The following is a 20347-nucleotide window of genomic DNA, read 5'->3' on the forward strand; positions in this document are numbered from 1 at the left end:
CTCGCTTCCAGGAGAGACTAGAAAACGAGAGAGAGTTGTAGCTCTCTGCAGGTTGCAGCCTGCATACTGGTAAAGGACTGCACCAGTACAAGACCATTGTAAAAGGAGTTTCTAATTTGAAAGAAGATAGAGACATATTGCAGCAGGTGGTTTTCACCCACATTGGGTTTCCACCTTATATCTGGTGTTCTTTGGTGTGACTATCTGTTTTTTTGTTCATTATTTTATGGTACTGATATGCAAAATAATTCAAAGTGTAAATAAGGAAGATTTGTTAAAAGAACTTGATAATCCTGATTCACCCCCCCTCTCAGTATTATTTCCAACAATTGGTATCAGAGCAGGTCCTTCGGAGAAGCTTGATCGCTTGAAGGAAGATCATTCATCATGAGCAACTACGAGAGGGAAGCATCAATCAGGCCACCAATTTTTGATGGGACAAACTTCAATTATTGGAAGGTAAGAGTTACTGCCTATCTTCAATCTCTTGGTACAGAAGTTTGGGATATCATAGATACAGGCTACGCTTTTCCTTCAACTACTCCTACAGATGCAGCCGAAAAGAAGAAATATGAAACAAATGCTAAAGCAGTCAATACTTTGCTGGGATGCTTATCTCAAATAGAATTTGTAAAGGTCATGCAATATAAATCCGCAAAAGAAATATGGGACAAGATCGTCTTGAGCTACGAAGGAGATGAACATGTAAAGCGTGCTAAACTTCAAACTCTCAGGATTCGGTATGAGAATCTCAGGATGTATAATGATGAAAGTGTGGCTAACTATTTTCTTCGGGTAGATGAGATTGTTAATTGCATGAAAAATTTGGGTGAAGAAATAAAAGAGGCTATTGTAGTTGAAAAGGTTCTAAGATCATTGTCCCCCAAGTTTGAATCTAAAGTGTCTGCAATAGAAGAAAAGGAAAATCTACGAATTCTTACTATGTCTCAGCTACACGGGATTCTAACTGCTTATGAAATGAGAAAGGGAGGTCCATCAGACAGAAGAGAAGCTGCTTTCAAGGCCTCAGGCAAAGGAGACTATTATGAAGCAAGTCACGTGCCAGAAGAAGAAGAAGAAGAATCAAATTTTGTCAGAAATCTTCAAAGGGGTTCTGGAAGGTTCAGAGGTAAGTTACCTTTTAAATGCTTTGCTTGTGAAAGAGTAGGTCATTATGCTGCAAAATGTCCTTATAAGGAAAAAGGAAAGGAACCTGCTAGATGGAACAAGAAACATGGTGCAAATAAGAAAAGCTACTACACTCATGAAGATAGTGATGGTCTATCAAATAGTGATGAAGATGAACAAGGTAATGAATATAAGCTGTTAATGGAATTTGAAGATGATGATTATATGGATGCTATAGATGTGGATAACCTTTTTGAAGAAATTACTAGACTCAAGAGATGTATAAAAGAAAAGAATATGATCATTGATACTCTAAAATTTCAAATTGATGAAAAGGAAAAACATCTTGAAAAATTAGAAGGTGAAATTGTTGCTCTTAGAAAAGAGATTGAGAAAACAAAAGCTATTAATCTTAAGTTTGTCAAAGGATCTGAAACTCTGGATGAGATTATCAATGTACAACGTTCTCCTCTAAACAAGACAGGTCTGGGCTATAATGGAGAAAATTCTCAAGCATCCACTTCAAAAAGTTATCTTGATGTAGCAAAAAGGAATGAGCAAAAGCACAATGGAGACTATCAGGTAAAGCAGGGACGAATTGCAAACAAATACTATCAGGGGCAATCCGTCTTAAGAGTGAACAAAAGCTACAACTAGCCACGGGTAAAATCTTCTCAATTTGGTTCAAGAATGAATGACAATAGAGATTACAATCACTTGGCCAGTAGATTTGATAACCGCAGAAGTTTCTTCAATGGACAATGTTTCTCTTGTCATAACTTTGGTCACAAAGCAGCTAAATGTGTTGCATATAAAACAATCATGACTAGAGAAGCTCAAAAACAAAGAAGTATGACCGGGATTACAAAAAGGACCTATAACAACTTTTCGGCTCTTGAAAATGAAGTTGAATGTTCTATTTTCAATAACTTTGGTCATGAAGATTCTGAATGCAGGAGCAGGTTTCAGCAGAAAAAGGAACAAGCCTCAAGCACCAAAACATGGAGAATAAAGGAACCACAAATAGAAAGATGTGCGATAGCATTTTATGCAGAGGGACAGGAAAATCTATGGTACATTGACAGTGGATGTTCGAAGCATATGACAAGTGATAAAGAAAAACTTGATTCATATTCTGCTCTAGAAAAAGGAAAGAAAGTTTCTTTTGGAAATGATACTCCTGCAACAATAAAAGGAAAAGGCACTGCTCAGTTAAAAGAAAAGGTAAAGGTTGGAAATGTTTTGTATGTTGATGGATTAAAGCATAATCTTCTAAGTGTCAGCCAGATGTGTGATCAAAGAACCGAGGTGATATTCAGATCAAATGGATGTCTTGTTCATGATCTTGATACAGGTAAAACAGTGATCAAAGGAAAAAGAACTCCAAATAATCTGTACATATTTGAAGAAGGACAACAACAATGCTATCTGAGCAAGGATGATGAACACTGGTTATGGCATCGGAGGTTGGGGCATCTAAGCTTTTCATAAATAAGGAAAGCATGCAAATATCAAGCAGTTCACGATCTTCCAGATATCAAAATTCTTGACAACAACATATGCAAATCATGTCAATTTGGAAAACAAACCAGAACTAACTTTCCAGAGAAGGAAGGATCAGCTAGCATGCCCCTTGAGCTAGTACATACAGATACATGCGGTCCATTCAGGGAAAGAACACCTCGAGGAGAAGAATACTTGATATTATTCATTGACGATTTCTCCAGGTTTGTTTGGTTAGGACTTATGAAGCACAAAGATGAAGCATTCAAAAAATTCAAATCCTTCAAAGCCTTGGTTGAAAATGAATTAGGTCACAAAATTAAGTGCCTCAGATCCGACAGAGGTGGGGAGTTTACCTCAAATGAATTTTTCGATTTCTGTGAAGAACATGGGATAAGAAGGGAATTCTCTACAGCTAGAACTCCTCAGCAAAATGGAGTTGTGGAAAGAATGAACAGAACAGTCCAACAAATGGCTCGTGCTATGCTTGATGAGTCAGGAACTCCCGCAACTTTCTGGGGTGAAGCTGCACATGCTGTGGTTGTTATTCTCAACAAAACAAATGTCCGGGTGAATAGCACTCAAACTCCTCATGAGCTCTGGAGTGGTAAGACTCCTTCGGTAAAGCACTTCAAAATCTTTGGGAGCAAATGCTATATTAAGAATACTGATGAGCAACTTGGCAAACTTGAACCTAGAGCAGATGAAGGCATTCTTCTTGGTTATTCTCCACATAGAAAAGCATACAAGTGCTACAATAAAAGACTTGGCAGAATTGTTGACAGCATTGATATAGTGGTTGATGAGAAGGGATACATTCCTAGGCAAGTACATCATGAAGACATCGAAGAATATGAAGGCTACCCTCAACGACAGAATGATGAAGAACCTCAAGAAGAACCTCAAGAAGAACTAGAGGAGCAGACAAGAATAGAAGAAAAGACTCCATCCAGATATGTTCAGAAGAATCATCCAGAATCTCAGATTATGGGGCAGAAAGAAGCAGGTGTACAAACAAGAAGAACAGTTGCAGAAGCCTCAAGCTATTTGGCATTACTCTCCTCTACTGAACCACAAAATGTGAAAGAGGCATGCAAAGATGAATGTTGGGTAAAAGCAATGGATGAAGAACTTGAGCAGATCGAAAAGAACAACACTTGGGAACTGGTTCGTAGACCAAAGGATAAGAATGTTATCGGAACAAAATGGGTCTTCAAAAATAAATTGAATGAAAATGGAGAAGTGATTAGAAACAAGGCCAGACTTGTTTGTAAAGGGTATGCGCAGCAAGAAGGAATAAACTTTGAAGAAACCTTTTCTCCTGTTGCAAGACTTGAGGCCATCCATATGTTCCTTGCTCTCTCAAGTTTTCAAAACTTCAAAGTATTTCAAATGGACGTGAAATCAGCCTTTCTGAATGGAGACTTGGAAGAAGAAGTATACATTGAGTATCCAGATGGGTTCATTCTTGGAAATGATCCAAATCTTGTATGCAGATTGAAAAAGGCTCTCTATGGTCTCAAACAAGCTCCAAGGGCTTGGTACTATCGTTTGGACAAATATCTTCATCAACAAGGTTTTTCAAAAGGATCAGCAGATAACAATCTTTATATAAAAGTTGAAAATGACAAATTGCTAATACTTGTTGTGTATGTAGATGACATTATTTTTGGCAGCAATGAAGAAGCTATGAGTCAAAGCTTTGCCTTGGTCATGCAGAAAGAATTTGAAATGTCCTTGCTGGGAGAACTGACATATTTCCTTGGTTTGCAAATCCAACAAAAAGAAGGAGGAATATTTTTATCTCAAACCAAGTATCTCAAACAGATTTTCAAGAAATATGGCATGGAAGATGCAAAACCAGTATGTACACCCATGGTCACAGGATGTAGCCTCAGTGCAAATGATGAATCTGCAGCAGTACATCAACCAACCTACAGTTCTATGATTGGAAGTCTACTTTATTTGACAGGTACCCGACCAGACATCATGCATGCAGTAGGAATAGTTGGAAGATTTCAGGCAAATCCAAAGGAGACTCATCTTCAGGCAGTGAAGAGAATTTTCAAATATCTTCAAGGGACACAAAATTATGGCTTATGGTATCCTAGAGATACAGATCTCACACTTCATGCTTATACAGATGCAGATTGGGCCGGAAGCGTGGATGACAAGAAGAGCACAAGTGGTGGTGCGTTCTTTATGGGCTCCAGATTAGTGTCTTGGTTCAGCAAGAAACAGAGTTCGATTGCCTTGTCTACAGCTGAAGCAGAATATGTTGCTGCTGCATCTTGCTGCACTCAACTCCTTTGGATGATGCAGACCTTGCAGGATTTTCAAATCACTTGTACACCACCTATCTCCATCTTATGCGATAACACAAGTGCAATCAGCATCTCAAAGAATCCTGTCATGCATTCAAAAACCAAGCACATACCAATCAAGTATCATTTTCTCCGGGAACAAGTGCTTGAACAGAAAATCAAGTTGGAGTATGTTCCTTCTAACGAACAAGTTCCTGATATTCTCACCAAACCATTGCCCAGGGAGACTTTTGAATACCTCAGGCAAAAGCTGGGGGTTGTTGATGCATCATCTTATTGTTGAAACTCTTATGATTGATGGTTGTACGCATGGTTCATCTGGGGTATATGCGTACATGTGCTGGGTTGCGGCACAGGTTCAGGGGGAGCATATAATGCATTGTTGGCATTATGGAGGATGTACAAAAGGAGATCATGGAAGCTGGTCTGAATATAGTTGCAATATGTCTCTATCTCTTTCTTGGTCATTGATGATGGTGGATTATGGTTCTTCTTTGCAGATCTGGTTCATATTCAGGGGGAGCATGTTCTTAGGGGGAGCATAATCCTTTGCCCTTGATGTCAAAGGGGGAGAATGACACTGAAGTTTTTGAGGTTGTCATCAAATCCAAAGGGGGAGATTGTTGGCATTATGTTTCTGGAATGGCTATATGTTACATATGTTGTACTTGATGGCAACACCCATGACAAGGCTCTCAATATGTTGAAAATTAAGAAATACACAGGAGAACAGTTCAGAAGATGCGTACCCGCAGGTACACCGTGAAGGGACCGCGGCCAGACACGCAGGTCAGCCGTTCAGGAGGTGCGTACCCCCAGTGCACTCACTTCAAGGCAGAGAAAAGCACACGTGGGGTTTCTTATGTTTAATCCTTGGTATTTAGCCGACGGTATTTGTGTTATTATGGTTTTGGCTCGTGGTATTGATCCATGATTTTAGGAGGAGCTTGCCTATATAAAGCGGAGGAGATCACTTGGCTAGGTATCTTTGCAAATTGAATATCTTAAGATCTGAAATATTGGGTTATTGTTTCAAAAGCTTGATCTATATGAAAGTGAAGTGGAAAGTGAATCTGTGAAGGGTGATCTCTCGAGCGCATGATCAGATCTGGGCATCCGACTAACTGTAGCACACTGGTGATCTGTCAATTCGGCCCTAATCAGAAGTACGCAGGTGTTTAACGGTGCCTCTGCGTGCGTACATAGAGCAGAAGAAGGGTCACTGTGTGGGTACGCAGAAGCAGAAGAAGAAGGGTTGTGTGGGTACGCAGCGCGACAGTGGTTCAGGTGCGTACACACAGTAAAAGTAAGCGGCGCGATAGTCTTTCTGAGTGCGTGGCTACAGTAGTAGTACGCGGCGCGATAGTCTTTCTGAGTGCGTGGCTACAGTGGCTGTACGCGGCGCGATAGTGTCTCTGGGTGCGTACAGTACGCAGCGCGACAAAAGAAGCAGTGCGTGGGCACGCGGTGCAGCAGAAGGCTCTCTGTGGGTATACGCAGGGAAGCAGAAGGTGAAGTGCGTAGCGACGCAGGCCAGAGAAAAGAAAACTGCGTATCTGTCTTAAGATCTTCTGTTGACTGAATTTCTCTTGTTGATAAGGTGTTCTGGGTTTAGTTATGTTATTGTTGATCTGGTTACTACAGTTGACTGTGTAATTTACATATACTTGATGATCATTTGATGTTTATGGATCCAGTTTGAAAATTTATGAAAAGTGGTCCTTGTAAGAAGTAGGGGGTTGTAGCTCCCTTCCAGGAGAGACTGGAAAACGAGAGAGAGTTGTAGCTCTCTGCAGGTTGCAGCCTGTGTACTGGTAAAGGACTGCACCAGTACAAGACCATTGTAAAAGGAGTTTCTAATTTGGAAGAAGATAGAGACATATTACAGCAGGTGGTTTTCACCCACATTGGGTTTCCACCTTATATCTGGTGTTCTTTGGTGTGACTATCTGTTTTTCTTGTTCATTATTTTATGGTACTGATATGCAAAATAATTCAAAGTGTAAATAAGGAAGATTTGTTAAAAGAACTTGATAATACTGATTCACCCCCCCTCTCAGTATTATTTCCAACAAATGTGTCCTACATCAGTCAACATGAAATGAGACAAGAATGATTTTGTTTTTTGAGGAATCTTTCGAGAATTTGGGTCTAAACAACGGAGGGCTTGATGAAAGTATATGTTTGATGGGTTTATGGAGGAAACAAAATGTTAGCCCTTGAACAATAGAAAGCATGACAACGGTTTAACCATGCAGCACTAGACTCATGAACACTACAGAGTGTTAGGATACAGAGATGCAATTACATTAGGGTATATAGGCTAAAACTCATAGGATGGTAGGATTCATATTGAGAGGCCATCACAAGGAAGGTTTATCTGAGGGAGTGCCATGTTCAAGGGAATGACTGCTGCCAAACCATGCTTTCTAATACAGAACACAGTTGTATTGTCAAATTCCCCGTCTGATTAGTTTAATGAGTCCAGATGGGTAAACTCATCGATCTTTTCATATTGAAAGAGTCTGAAAAGGATAGAAAAAAGAGTGACTCTTTGCCCTATCTGATTAGTTTAATGAGTCCAGACAGACAAACTCGTCGATTTTTTCATGTTTTAAGAATCTGAAAAGTATCGTAAAAAGAACGACTCTATATCTTGCCTATGTTTTTAAAGAGTCCAGACTAGACAACTCGGTGGTATTTTCATATTTAGAGAGTCTGAAAAGATCGTAAAGCACAACTCCATGGTGGTTCCTTTGTCATAGTTGTTAACCGGGTTCGACAAAAGGTTAATAGTATACCCAAATCAGTTACTTTTCCGTTTGTTAATCTATGTAATCTGGATAAAGACAAACCTATGTTCAACAGATGTCGACCTCATTTTGTTACGAGTATGAGGAGACAGACTAAACTTGCTTTTCGTCATGAAATTTTAATGAGTCACGTGACGACAAACTCAATCGCTTCATCAATTTTTAACAAGTCAAATGAAGGAAACTCAAGGTATCTATTTTCAGTTTAGTGAGCGAGAAAAAAGAGGTAAAAGAATTGCTCATCCCTTCCTCGGTAATTTAACGAGCCAGAAGGAGGAAAACTCGGGGATTTTTCGATTTAAGAGCGAGAAATGGTCCCAAAAAAGAAACTGCTTTTGCTACTGCCGTTTGTTTTTAACAAGCCTGGTAATAAAAACTCGGGATTTTTCTGATTAACGAGAGAGAAAAGAACCTAAAAGAATGCTTGGGTTGTCTTTACAATGTTTTTAACGAGCCTAAACACAAAAAATCGGGATTTTTTCCGTTTAACGAGCGAAAAAAAAGCGCCTAAAAAGAATGCTCAATTGGTATTTTTCAATTTAATGAGCTGGAAAAAGATCAAGAAAGAGTTGTTCATACCATCGTTGTATATGTTTAACAAGCCCAATGATGGAAGGCTTGGAGATGTTTATATTTTTTAAAGAGCAATAAAATATCCCAAAAAGTGCTCTAACCATCGCTGCATAAGTTTAACGAGCCTAACGATGAAAAACTCGGAGATGTTTATTTTTTTTAAAGAGCAATAAATTATCTCCAAAAGTGCTCTAAAGTCTACATGGTAGTTTAACGAGCCTGAAGAAGGAGACTCGAGGTTTTTCGGATTAACGAGCAAGAAAAATACCATAAAAGGAACGCTCGATATTCCTCATGGTAGTTTAACGAGCCTGAAGAAGGAGACTCGAGGATTTTTTGGATTAACAAGCAAGAAAAATACCATAAAAAGAATGCTTGATCTACCTTGATCTCATGCTTGACAATAGAAGGGTCTATGCCATGAATTTCCTCATAAGACCGAGGAAAAACATCGCGGAAGTCCTTAAAAGGATAGATGAAGCTCACAATTTCTTCAGGATTGTGGTTGGGTCCAATCTGTATGTTTTCCATGATGCCTGTCATGACAGAAATATCAATGATCAATGGTTTTGAAATATTGCCCCTGTTTCCTTCCGCCTCCAAAGTTTGGAGGATCGTATAGGGCGAGGAAATGATTTATGGTATGTGAGGGGACAGGATTTGAGGAGGTATCATGTCTGAATCAGATATTGAAACATGATGGTGCGAGTCCTCCCAAGGTCACTCTTCTAAACTCATGATCTCTCTAATAGCTTCGTCCACAGGTAGGACTTGATTGAGTGGATCAAAAGGAGTGGTTATGGGAGGGGAAGTGGTACCGTTGGCCAAAACCAAAGTGACTGGAGATTTAGATGAAATTTGAATGGCTTCGTAGGCAAATTCAGCTGGTGACAGCGGCATTTGTTCTCTGTATGTGTCAATGTCTGAAGGAGCCAGTAGGATCCATGGATCGGTTTGTTCATGAGGAATAGATGAAATCATATTGACCATTTGTGAAACCTTCGGCGGCTGAAGAGGGAAAAAACCCATGAGGGAAGAAGCCTTCAATAGACTGGTATCGAGACTGACGTAAGAGTCAGACACACCATCTACTAGGGGTATAGAGATGCTAGGTAATGGAGAGTAATCTGGGGTGCAAAAGGACAACCGGTCTATTGTGACTATCTTTCCATCTAAGGGAAAGTGAAAGATACAGAAGATTGAAGACACAACGGCCTTCATGGCATAAGTCCAAGTACAACCCAAAAGCAGATTATAGTCGAGTTTATGATCCATGATTTTAATATCTACTGTTACTGTTTTCCCACTCAAGGTGATGGGATAGCTAGCTAGGTAGCCTTTTGGGATGAAAGTGTGACCGTCGAAAGCTTTAAGGGAGTTTGACAGCAAGGATAGGGTTGGAGAACCCAGGGCGAGCCAACATGAAGCCGACATGACATAGGTAGAAGCACCTTCGTCGATGAAAGAACTATGTATACCTTTACCTTTCGAAGTTATATGCACCTGGAATGAAAGATGGTCAGAAAGGGGAGGTTTACACTTGTCCATATCGAAAATAGCAAGCATGGAATCCTCTGGGTTGATACCACCAATAGCCAGAAGCAAAGCTTTCCATTGTTTTGGGCATGCTTCTAATACTTTGAGTGCTAACATAGCCATCGGTCCTTGCACCAAATCTTCTACAATGTTGTAGTTTTGGGCGACACGTGCAGATGTATTATGCGTTGTGCATCGAAGTTACCCTTTTGGGGGTAGAATTACAAGGTCCGCAACTGGCCTTTCAATATGCAAATCGTTGGGCAGCGGTGGGTTTAGACTTGAGGAAGGTTCCGCGGCATGAGCGACAGGAGCTCCATAGGATTTGTCTCTTGTGGCGAGTTCTACCATTTCAAATGTGTAAATGGTAGAAGATCCTTCACGAGCTGAAGGATGCTACGAACCATCGTTTCCCCCTTACGAGGGTTGTAGTTGGTCTGCAATAAGGTTTTGCTGCTGCTGAGTGGGGAAAGGATTTTTTAGGACAGCAAGGGTCTAGCCAGTATCCTTTCTATCAATGTATTCTGTGCATTCCTGAAGACACGGACAATGATAGGTCATGTGGTCTTCAGCACAGATTTTGCAAGGAAATGTGGCGGGTTTATCCTTTCAATCATCAGTAGGCACAGTGGCCTTTTGTTTTGGGTTTTGCTGCTTTGTTGGCTGCTCCTCAAAAGGAGGGGTCTTTTTCTTATTCTTATTTTTCTTACCACTGGGATTTGTGTAGACTGCACAGAGTTTATCGCAGTGGTAGGAAGAGCAGTCGATTTGGCAGTAGTGGAAGCATTGGGGTTTCCAGGGGCATTGGGGATTATGTCGTAAAGAGTGCTAGACTGTGAATATATTAGATCTAAGTGTTTGGCATGACATATGTATTGGTCTTCTGTGACCGCACCACCTAGAGCGACATCTCTAGCAATTTGTGAGAGTAAGGACCTGCAGAACCAGTTCGTTAAGAGAAAGTCTAGGATGGGAGCTTTGACTAACCTCTGCCTATGTCTCCATTCATGTATATGATCGGAGATGTGGGTGGCGATATCCTGACAAAATGAAGTGAGGAGCTCTGTCCCAGTCTCATAGTGGATGGGTAGCTGGAAGTGCTTTAGGAATTCCATCGCTAAAGCGTCGAAGGTGTTTACTGACGCGCGTGGTAACTCAATATACCATTTCGCTGCGTTTCCAGTGAGGGTGTGGGGAAAAAGACGTAACTGGACACTATCATCCACCATAGAGTTTGAAACACACCAGAGATGGTAGGTGGTGATATGGGTGCCTAGATCCTCCCCTTGCTTTCCATCAAACTTTGGGATGTCCATTGGTATCTTATGCGAGATCGGCGGCCATTGTAAGTTGTGATAGATGGGGTTGTTTGTCAATTTGTATAATTTGGGTATATCCAATGTTGCCAAGAAAGGCAGAGAGTTAGGTGCCCCCGACTCGGACCATGGTGATGACGGATGACTTGAGGAGCTTTGCGCTCCTCCCATCATTTGGTTCCCAATATTATACATGGGTTGTGTGGTGTAGCAGTTGCTTTGAGGTATGGTGTTGTAGAGTGGATTTCCATGAGGATTTTGATACTGGGGTATAGAATTTTCCCCAGGATAAGCGGTGCCCCCTTGACTTATTTGAATATGTGAGTAGGGTGCCCCCATGGATTGGTTGGTAACCCCTTGAGGATTCCTACTTGACACAGAACTAACCATTTATCGTTGATTGACAGAGGGAACGCTCATGTCAATTAGCGACTGACCATGCATGCCTGAGAACAGACGGGGAACTGTTACATTCCCTACCGGCATGTACATATTGGGAACCCCCCAGGTATATGGATCTAGGGGTTTGAACTATACAATGGTGGCCAACCTTGTTGTTGGTAAATGAGAACCGCGCCTATAGTGCCACATTGAGCATTATAAGGAGTGCTATATGTGGCACTTGTCGAAGGTATGAAGTTTGAAACGAAGGGAGTGGAACCTGGCATCTGCTGGTTCCAGCTCGTAGAGGGTTTCATGTGAGTGGTTGTACCTGGGAAAAATGAAATAGTGGGATTCACCATTACCGGTGTAGTGATGATAGTCGACTGGGGAAGTGGTGGAGGACCAAATGTGTCCACAAAGTTCCACAACCTGTGAGTCATCGACGAGATAGATGGAAATGTTCCAACTACTGAATTAGGAAGTACAGGTATTGTGAGAGTCAAGACAAGTTCCAACGGATCTGTGAGCAGAGGGTTAAAGGAAGGAAGAAATCATTCGGAAAGAAATCCTCTGACAAACTTGAATGGTCGGTTGTCGAAACAGATCCCATGTGAGATCTAGGAGACTGATCCCCCGAAGATGGGGAATCTGGTTCAGTGGAACTCAGCGGATCTTCCACAATGAATGGAGGAAGTCCTAGCAATCTTCTAGATTGACGACGAGGGCTAGATGTAGCCATGATGACCGTTAATTTTAATCAATAAATTTTATCGTGATATTCATTAAAGTCTCAAAATGATAACACTCAGGTGCCTAAAAATATAAAAAATACACTAAGTCTATCAATCAACAAATAGAGGGAAAAGACCTTGTCTGATAAGCACCAATCACTGGAGATGAAACCTGGTATCTCATTGAATAATAAAGAAGGATGGCCAGATGTATAGTTACGGTTACTTTAGAGCTTCACCCGAACCTCAGATTGAGGGGCCAAGTACTCTCGTGAAGACGAGCACCCTCCCAAAAACTAAAGACAAAGTAGATCCGTTTGTGTTAGGTACCAGGACAGTCCGTCCTAGTCACCTTGTGTAAGTCCCTATAACTTTGGCCACTAAAGATACCTCAAATCACAGACACCACTAAGGGGGACATAGTCATAGACAGCATGCTGTGTGGGCAGGATACCTGAGTCCCCGACTTAGTTCCGAAATCCCTGAAGGGACCCCTGATACACAGAATGCCCAAAGGAGCTGTAAGAGAATGCGGGCTACCTTCATTTACAGTCTGATGTTCTCTTATTTTGCTTCGCTTTTACTGGAGTGGTCCCGGTAGTATGAGTGCAGAAGGAATTTTTCGCTCGTTAATGACTCTAGTTTTGGTTTTCGACCTTGGGCAATTCACTCACATGCTTATCCCAAGATCCTAGCCTAGCTAATGTTAGTTTTCTCAATAAAGAGTTACTGATTGATTTTTATGTAAATTTTATGTGTACTTGATTATTTTCTTTGGTAGGGGAGTTGACATATGAAATATGGTGAGACTCTTGACTCAATAAATCATGCAAAAACAATGCTTTGAAAAAAAATATTTCAATTTGATGCAAACAAGTTGTATTCTACATATTCATATTTTTCACATATTCATAGTTTCTTCCATGCATCCATAGTCTTTCAACACATGCATAACCAAAAGATTCTTTTCCAATATTTCCTAACAACTAGTTGAAACCAAAATGAAGCAACTTACCACTAGTTAAACAGAAGGATGAATACAAATTGTCAGTATTTCTTTCAGAAAACTGTTTTAAAGAGAGAAAAACCAAAACTTTTTTTCTAAAAATAAATTTCTAGGACACCAATTTTGTTGACATAATATAGTTACAGATCCTATTTTAGCCCATGAGAAGATTTCCTATCCCTTTTGGTCCACGGACAATGTTGAAAATCAAGGTAATGGGAGACTAACGCTCTGTAACAATGGCTACAGAGATTTAGTAGGCCCACTAATGCTCCCTGTGAACAGGCACAATGCTTTATAAAGCTCTGTGTAGCCTGCTAACCTGCGTTAGTGTGGGAAATAAGGAGGGTTTCCAAGATCAGTTTCTGAGATGAATGTATACAAGTAAGATGCAGCAAAATATTTGGTGGATCAGAAAAGGATTGCAAAAGTATTGGGAGCTAAGAGAAGGAGGAGAAACTGTCCGGGAAAATCGATAACTAGATGTATAGTCCCCAGCAGAGCCGCCAATTCTGCGATGGGGTAAAATGCATAATGTATGGAGAATGAAAATACCCTCAAAGGTCTTACCGGGACATTTGACAGACTGTAAGATTATCTGCAATGGTTACAAAGTTACACACATGTTCATATACAATAATCAACTATCAAAGCATTAGAAGTAGATTACCTCAAGTCTCCGTGTAGGTTTGTTTGGATATCACAATGCAGCCAAGTGGAATGCCCTCAAAGCCGGCTCCAAAAGCAATCCTACACCAATAAGAGACAAGTGTAATCGCAATATCTAACTCTGAAAATCAATACATGAATATATCGAAGAACTTCTAATTTCATACAACTAATCTACTCATATAAACATGTGCTTCAACAAATAACTCAAATGAATGATGATACCGACACCATAGAGTAGACAACACAACTGCAGTTCTGTATTTATAATGAAAGAGTGATTACAACCATCTGTTGCATCAGCCTTCCTCTACCCCTTTAGGTTCTCTCTCTCTCTCCCTTCTTTCTCACTTCTGATGATATGAGTCAATGCTCAACAGTAAAGTAGGCTATTCTTACAAATGCCCTGACCTCTTTCACAATGACCCTCACTTTGCTTATATAGCAATTGAGTTATGGTTGCCAAGTTCCTCCTTGAGTTCATTAGGGAAAAAGAAATGAACTTGCCATGCTTTTCAGCTCTTTCCCATTTGCCTCCTTTCTTCTGATTGGAAATCCTCTAAATATCTCGATTTGGATGTTTCCTTGCTTTTATTGCATAATTCTAGGAACAAATATCTAGATATTTATGAGCCAATTCGTTCCTTTGACCCATTGAACTTCATCAAGTTTCACTAATGTTGTCCCCTCACTAGTAACATGAGTTAGTGGGGTCACTAACACTCCCTTATGCTTGGTAACAAGCTTTATAAAGCACCTTGTCTGTGTTAAACCAGCGTTAGTGTGGAATCTAGGCCTGCAATTGTGGTCTTTACTTCAGTCATCGTGTCTTTCCCCTCTAAGTTAATGAGGAGGTCAATTTGTTTGTATAATAGCAATTCTTTAGGTTAAGGGATATTTGATATTTTTGAAAAGTATCCAGCATTAGGAGAAGACTTGCAACATGCTTTTTCACTAACCCAAACATCATCCAATCATCAAAGTAAACCTCCAAAAACTTATGAATAAATTCTTTAAAAGTCATGGCTACCACCCTAGAAAACATCGCAGGGGCATTCTTAAGTCCAAAGGGCATAATTGTATACTGAAAACATCCCCATTTTATGGTGAAGGTATTATTAATTTGATCTTCTAGCACGATCTTCATCTGGTGATAGCCTGAGAATCCATCTGTAAATGAGTAGACTTCTTGACCACCAATGTTCTCCAGTACTTCATCTGTGAACGGTGTGAGGAATGGATCATGTACACAAGCATCATTCAATTTTATTAGATCTATGCAGATCCAGATTTCGTCTTTCATCTTCTTCTCCTGAACCACCATATGACTAACCTAGTCTGATTCTTCCATAGGCTCAATAATCCTTGCTGCAAGCATCTTATCCAATTCTTCATGCACTTTTTCCTTGTACTTAGGATTCAACCGGTATGGGCGCTGCTTTACTAGATTTGCATCTAGCTTCAGATTGATCTTCATAACACCCAAATCACCTACTATCCCCTTTAGATAAGAGAACTTAGTTGGAAACAAGTCATGGTATTCCCATAATAGCTTTGCGACTTTTTCAACCCGTCCTCATTCCCAGTAGTCTCCTGTATTTTTGAACTCCAGCTGCACGTCCGACCTAATGTTCACTTGCTTGGTTTTCAATGTTCTTGAGATGTCATGAACTTCTGCTTTAGGCACTGCGACTTCGCGTTGTCCCTTTGACTCAGGGATACTGATATTTCTGGGATCTTCCTCACCTTCTTCAGTGGTCACATTGTAGCATTCCAAAGAATGGTGCAGTTGCGTACTCTAGTCTGATTGTACCCATGTGACAGGTTCTTCCGGCATCTTGAATATTTCAGCCTTAATTTCCTGTAATGCTTTGTCAATACATTCAAATCCATCCTCAAAACTGAAATTTAACAGAAAACTTTCCTTCAAAACATCCCACTCTATGGTTCCATGTTGTAGCTCTGTTTCTAGATACCAGTTCATCGGGATAGTATCCAAAGTGTGGCAGAATATGTGAACCCATTCAAGTTATGGTTCCTCTCCCCATGCTCTCGTCCAATGAGCCAGATGCTTGCGCAGATCATCCTTCCCTGTATATTTTTTATTCATGTGGGTATTGGCATACCCAAACCGCAACTTCATCATCTTATGGTATTCCTTCCAGTCTGCAAAGTTGTTCTTATGTGTACCCCACCATCTGGTAGGTGTAGCTCTCAACGCGATGTCTAGTGCCTAGAACCAATGTTCCTCTGGTACATCCCTTTCAAATTTATCCAAAAATAAATTTACATCATCTAAGCCATCATAATACGGTAAATTGCGTACCTCAGTAGATATACCGGAGTGACTTAGTAAGCTTGTTGCATCATAGCGTTGATACTTCATGCAATCGATTCTGCCAATGTTCAAGCTCCTCATCTAAATTCGAGTTGCAGGAGTTGTCCTTTTCCCATGTAATTTTCCCATCCTCCGTAGGGTTGACCCAATCCTAATCCTGTGTAGTAAACTTATAGATCTCTTCAATATCATCCTCCCCATAGTAATCTCGGACAGGTTCAGTATGCCACGTACCCTTGGTTGGATCCAATGGAACAATGACCCACAGTTCCTTCTTTTCAAACATCATGTTGCGCTTCTTCAGGTTGATGAGTGCATTCATATCAAATGACCAATCAATTTCAAGCAACGCCAGGTAGGGATTACTTTCATCCACTATTTTGATCACTTTACAATCAGATATGGCACGCGCCCCTTCAGTCTCTACAGTACTCCATGTAAGCGCCCCAACGGAATAATCTTCTGCTAGTTTGCCATTTGCAGTTGAATTGGGAACCACTATAGCATTGGCTTTCCCATTCTTTCCCAAGTCTGTTTAGGTAATACATTTGCATCAGATCCAAAATTTAGGATCACCTAGTCCATTTCGAATTCTTTGATCTATGCAGTCAATCTCATTTCTCAACTAGTTCTTTTCTTACCCTTATCCACTTTGTGCACTATGTGCTACTCAGGCAGTGGCTTACCCTTGCGAACACATTTTTCTATCAATTCTTGCAGTCCCTCTACTTCTTTTTGGTCCCTTAAGAGCTTCATTGCAGTTTTGTAAAAAATATTTCAATAGTGAACGATTTGTTTCCTACGCAGCACTGACCTCTTCAGGATTCTCCATTCGTGCGCCCTGAGTTTTTTATGAGGACACTCCTAAATGCATAAATCTCTTTTTCACCTCCATAAAATTTTCCTTTACCTTATACAAATAAAACCTAGCATCCTTATTAGCAGCCTTGCACACCCATATACTTTCTTCTAGTTGTTTCCCTTTACCCTCCCTAGTAGCGATACTGATTTGCATAACGATATTAACACTGGGCCCATCTTCGAGTGGTTCTGTTCTGGTAATCTAGATATTCTGAGTAGGCTACTGGTTCTTATTCTCTTGCATCTTCGTGATGAGCACGTGAAAATCTTCTATAACATGGTCAAACTGTCATCAGTATTGACAAGAGGGGTGTGTCGGGTTCTGACAATCTCACACAAAGTGGCCCGATTCCCCACAATTGTAACAAATAATATATCCATGACCTCTTCCAGCTCCTCCTCCTCATCCCTGGAACTTTTTGCACACTGCAGGTGTGCCTTGATCCTGCTGAGGACATGTCTCAGCCTATAATATATATGTTGGAGAGGCAAATCCCCTCTACGGATAGAGGCGATCCCTACTAGCCCAGAGTGGGTCTAGCAACAATCAGTCAATGCTACTATGCAAGTTCCTAATTGCAATTAAAAGGTAGGCAAAGAACACCTACTTGGGTTCCAGCGCTGTTGTTTGATGAAGAGATGCCACCTTCGCTCCTTCGCTCTGGCTGGTCACGATCCTCCGCGATCTCCGCGAGTAGATACCTGCACACACGAAGAGAAAACAAGCACAAGCGTGGAATCTAATAAAAGCAACCATACATCAGTCAGAAAGGATGTAATTCACATTAACCATTGGAGAGACAAATGAGAATGGAACAATAATAGTAGTCATCTATTATTTATCAATAACAGAGAAGAGTACAACCAAGTGTTCTGACGTCGATATCCTTCTCAGGAGGGGTCAGTCAGCAAGTCTCTTAAGCATTCACCTTTGGAAATGATTCTCCCAAGACAAGAAACTCTCTCTCTCACACAAGCAACACAACACAACCTTCCCTAAGCTATCAACACTTCCACACTTATCACACCAACTACCTATAGTAGCAGCAATCTGAGCACTATAAGCTCCACACAATCCAAGCTATTCCAAAACTCGCTGCTCATGGCAATGGTAGAGGTTTATATAGGAGAGGGAGTCTCCTTGAATGGTGGAAGGATGAGCTTATCTTCAAGGGAAGTAGTTGCAAAGGGTCGAACAGACATGCCATAGAAGGGAGGCGATACTCACAAGGCCAACAACCAAGTCTGGAGTTATCTGGAAGGCTGGCTGTTGGAACAAATTCGCCCAAACTGGATCAACGCGGGTGCATAACTGGTCTGGCGCGCTGACGTCGCAAAGACATAATGGAAAGGGCCATGTCAGCGCGGGTAAATACAAGGATACTTATTTTTGAGCGCCTTAGTGCGCCACAGGATATATATATATATATATATATATATATATATATATATATATATATATATATATATATACATACTAATTTTTGGATGGATCTTGTTACATGTGATGATGTTTTGTTTATGCCATGCAAATGTTTAGTACAAATGTAATCTTATGTATGAATTGCATAACACATGACCCATGTATTTTAATTTTTTAAATGCAAGCTTAAAAGCACACACGACATGCATGCAAACTATGCTTGGAAACTATCTTATTTACATATGCTTTACCCTATGGTCTTATCATGCTTTCTGCGTTTTCTTGTATGATGGCTATCTATTCCGCAAATGTCTGTCTAACACATGATTTGCCAATGCATCAGTCAACGTGTTTAATCGCCTCGGAATATGTTGATATGTGATATAGTCAAAATTCCTTTCTAACAATATGACACATAGATACAACCTTAGGATGCGTTGGTCTCTGACGGAATATCGCCCGTTGAGTTGATGGACGACAAGTTGGGAGTCCAGGTTTACCAGCATTGCACGAATGCCGAGATCAACTTCTTCGGCTAGTAGCTCAATTACGGCACTGTATTCGGCAACATTATTAGTGGTACGACCGAGGTAGACTCCTTGAAGATCTAGCAACTCTCTGTGAGGATCATAGATTGCCCACGCCGCAGAGGACAAATTGCAAGTACTACGGCAGGCGCCATCAGCGAAACCAACATAAGGTGCACTAGACATTTGCACAAGAATGAGAAAACATAATAAGAGGCAAACACGCCTTCACACCAAAGCAAAAACATGAAATCATGCACACAAAACACACTAAACACGCGTATGTACAAACTGAGTGCACGAAATCATGCATAGTATTTCTTCAAATAAAGCCCGTTGCGGGGCTTGTCAAGAGGATTTCCTTCATAATCAATCAACTCATATGCGCCCTTTTGTAAAACTCTCTTCACGATATAGGGACCTAGCCACATGGATTCGAGTTTTCCTGCCCCCAACCGTTCTAGGTAAAGAAGCCGTTCCTCCATCGGAGTGGTGTTGGGAAGCAACTCGACAGCTAATTTCAACGAAGGAATCTCACACTCGACAGGAAGGGTGGCCTCCAGTCCGTAAACCAATTTAAATGGAGTGAAACCGGTGGCGTCCTTCACAGAAGTCTGGTAGGCCCACAAGGCAGGGAACAACATCAGATGCCAATTAGACTTGTGCGTATTGATGGTGCGTTGAAGCATAGTGATCAGAAATTTGTTCACGGCCTCGACTTGACCGTTGGATTGCAGATAGTATGGTGTCGAACTATCTTGACGCAAGCCTAGTTGGGTCGTTAGTTCCGTCATCATGTGATTACGGAAATGCTTTCCGTGATCCGTGACGATAGCCTAAGGGACTCCGAAACGAGTAATGACATGATTAAATAAAAACTGCGCCGCTGTGTAACCATCTTCGTGCAATGTAGGCATCGCTTCGGCCCACTTGGTGAAATAATCCACGGGAACGATGATATACCCATGCCCCCCGGCCGAACGAGGGTTACAGGACGTATAATCGATGCCCCATTTGGCAAATGGACCTACGGTGACAATAGGGTGCAGTGGTGCAGGAGGAGCACGCATTTTCCGGTGGTATACTTGGCATTCATGGCATGCGCGAACGGCAAGAATGCAATCTTTGAAGATAGAAGGCCAGAATTAACCAGCACGGAGAATTTTCTGGGCGGTAGCATATCTAGACATGTGACTGCCACAAGCATCAGAGTGG

The sequence above is a fragment of the Pinus tabuliformis genome, chromosome 9 (assembly GCF_031772625.1).
Source record: "Pinus tabuliformis cultivar Carrire ecotype Pingquan chromosome 9, CPIR1, whole genome shotgun sequence".
In the NCBI taxonomy this organism is placed as follows: Eukaryota; Viridiplantae; Streptophyta; class Pinopsida; order Pinales; family Pinaceae; genus Pinus; species Pinus tabuliformis.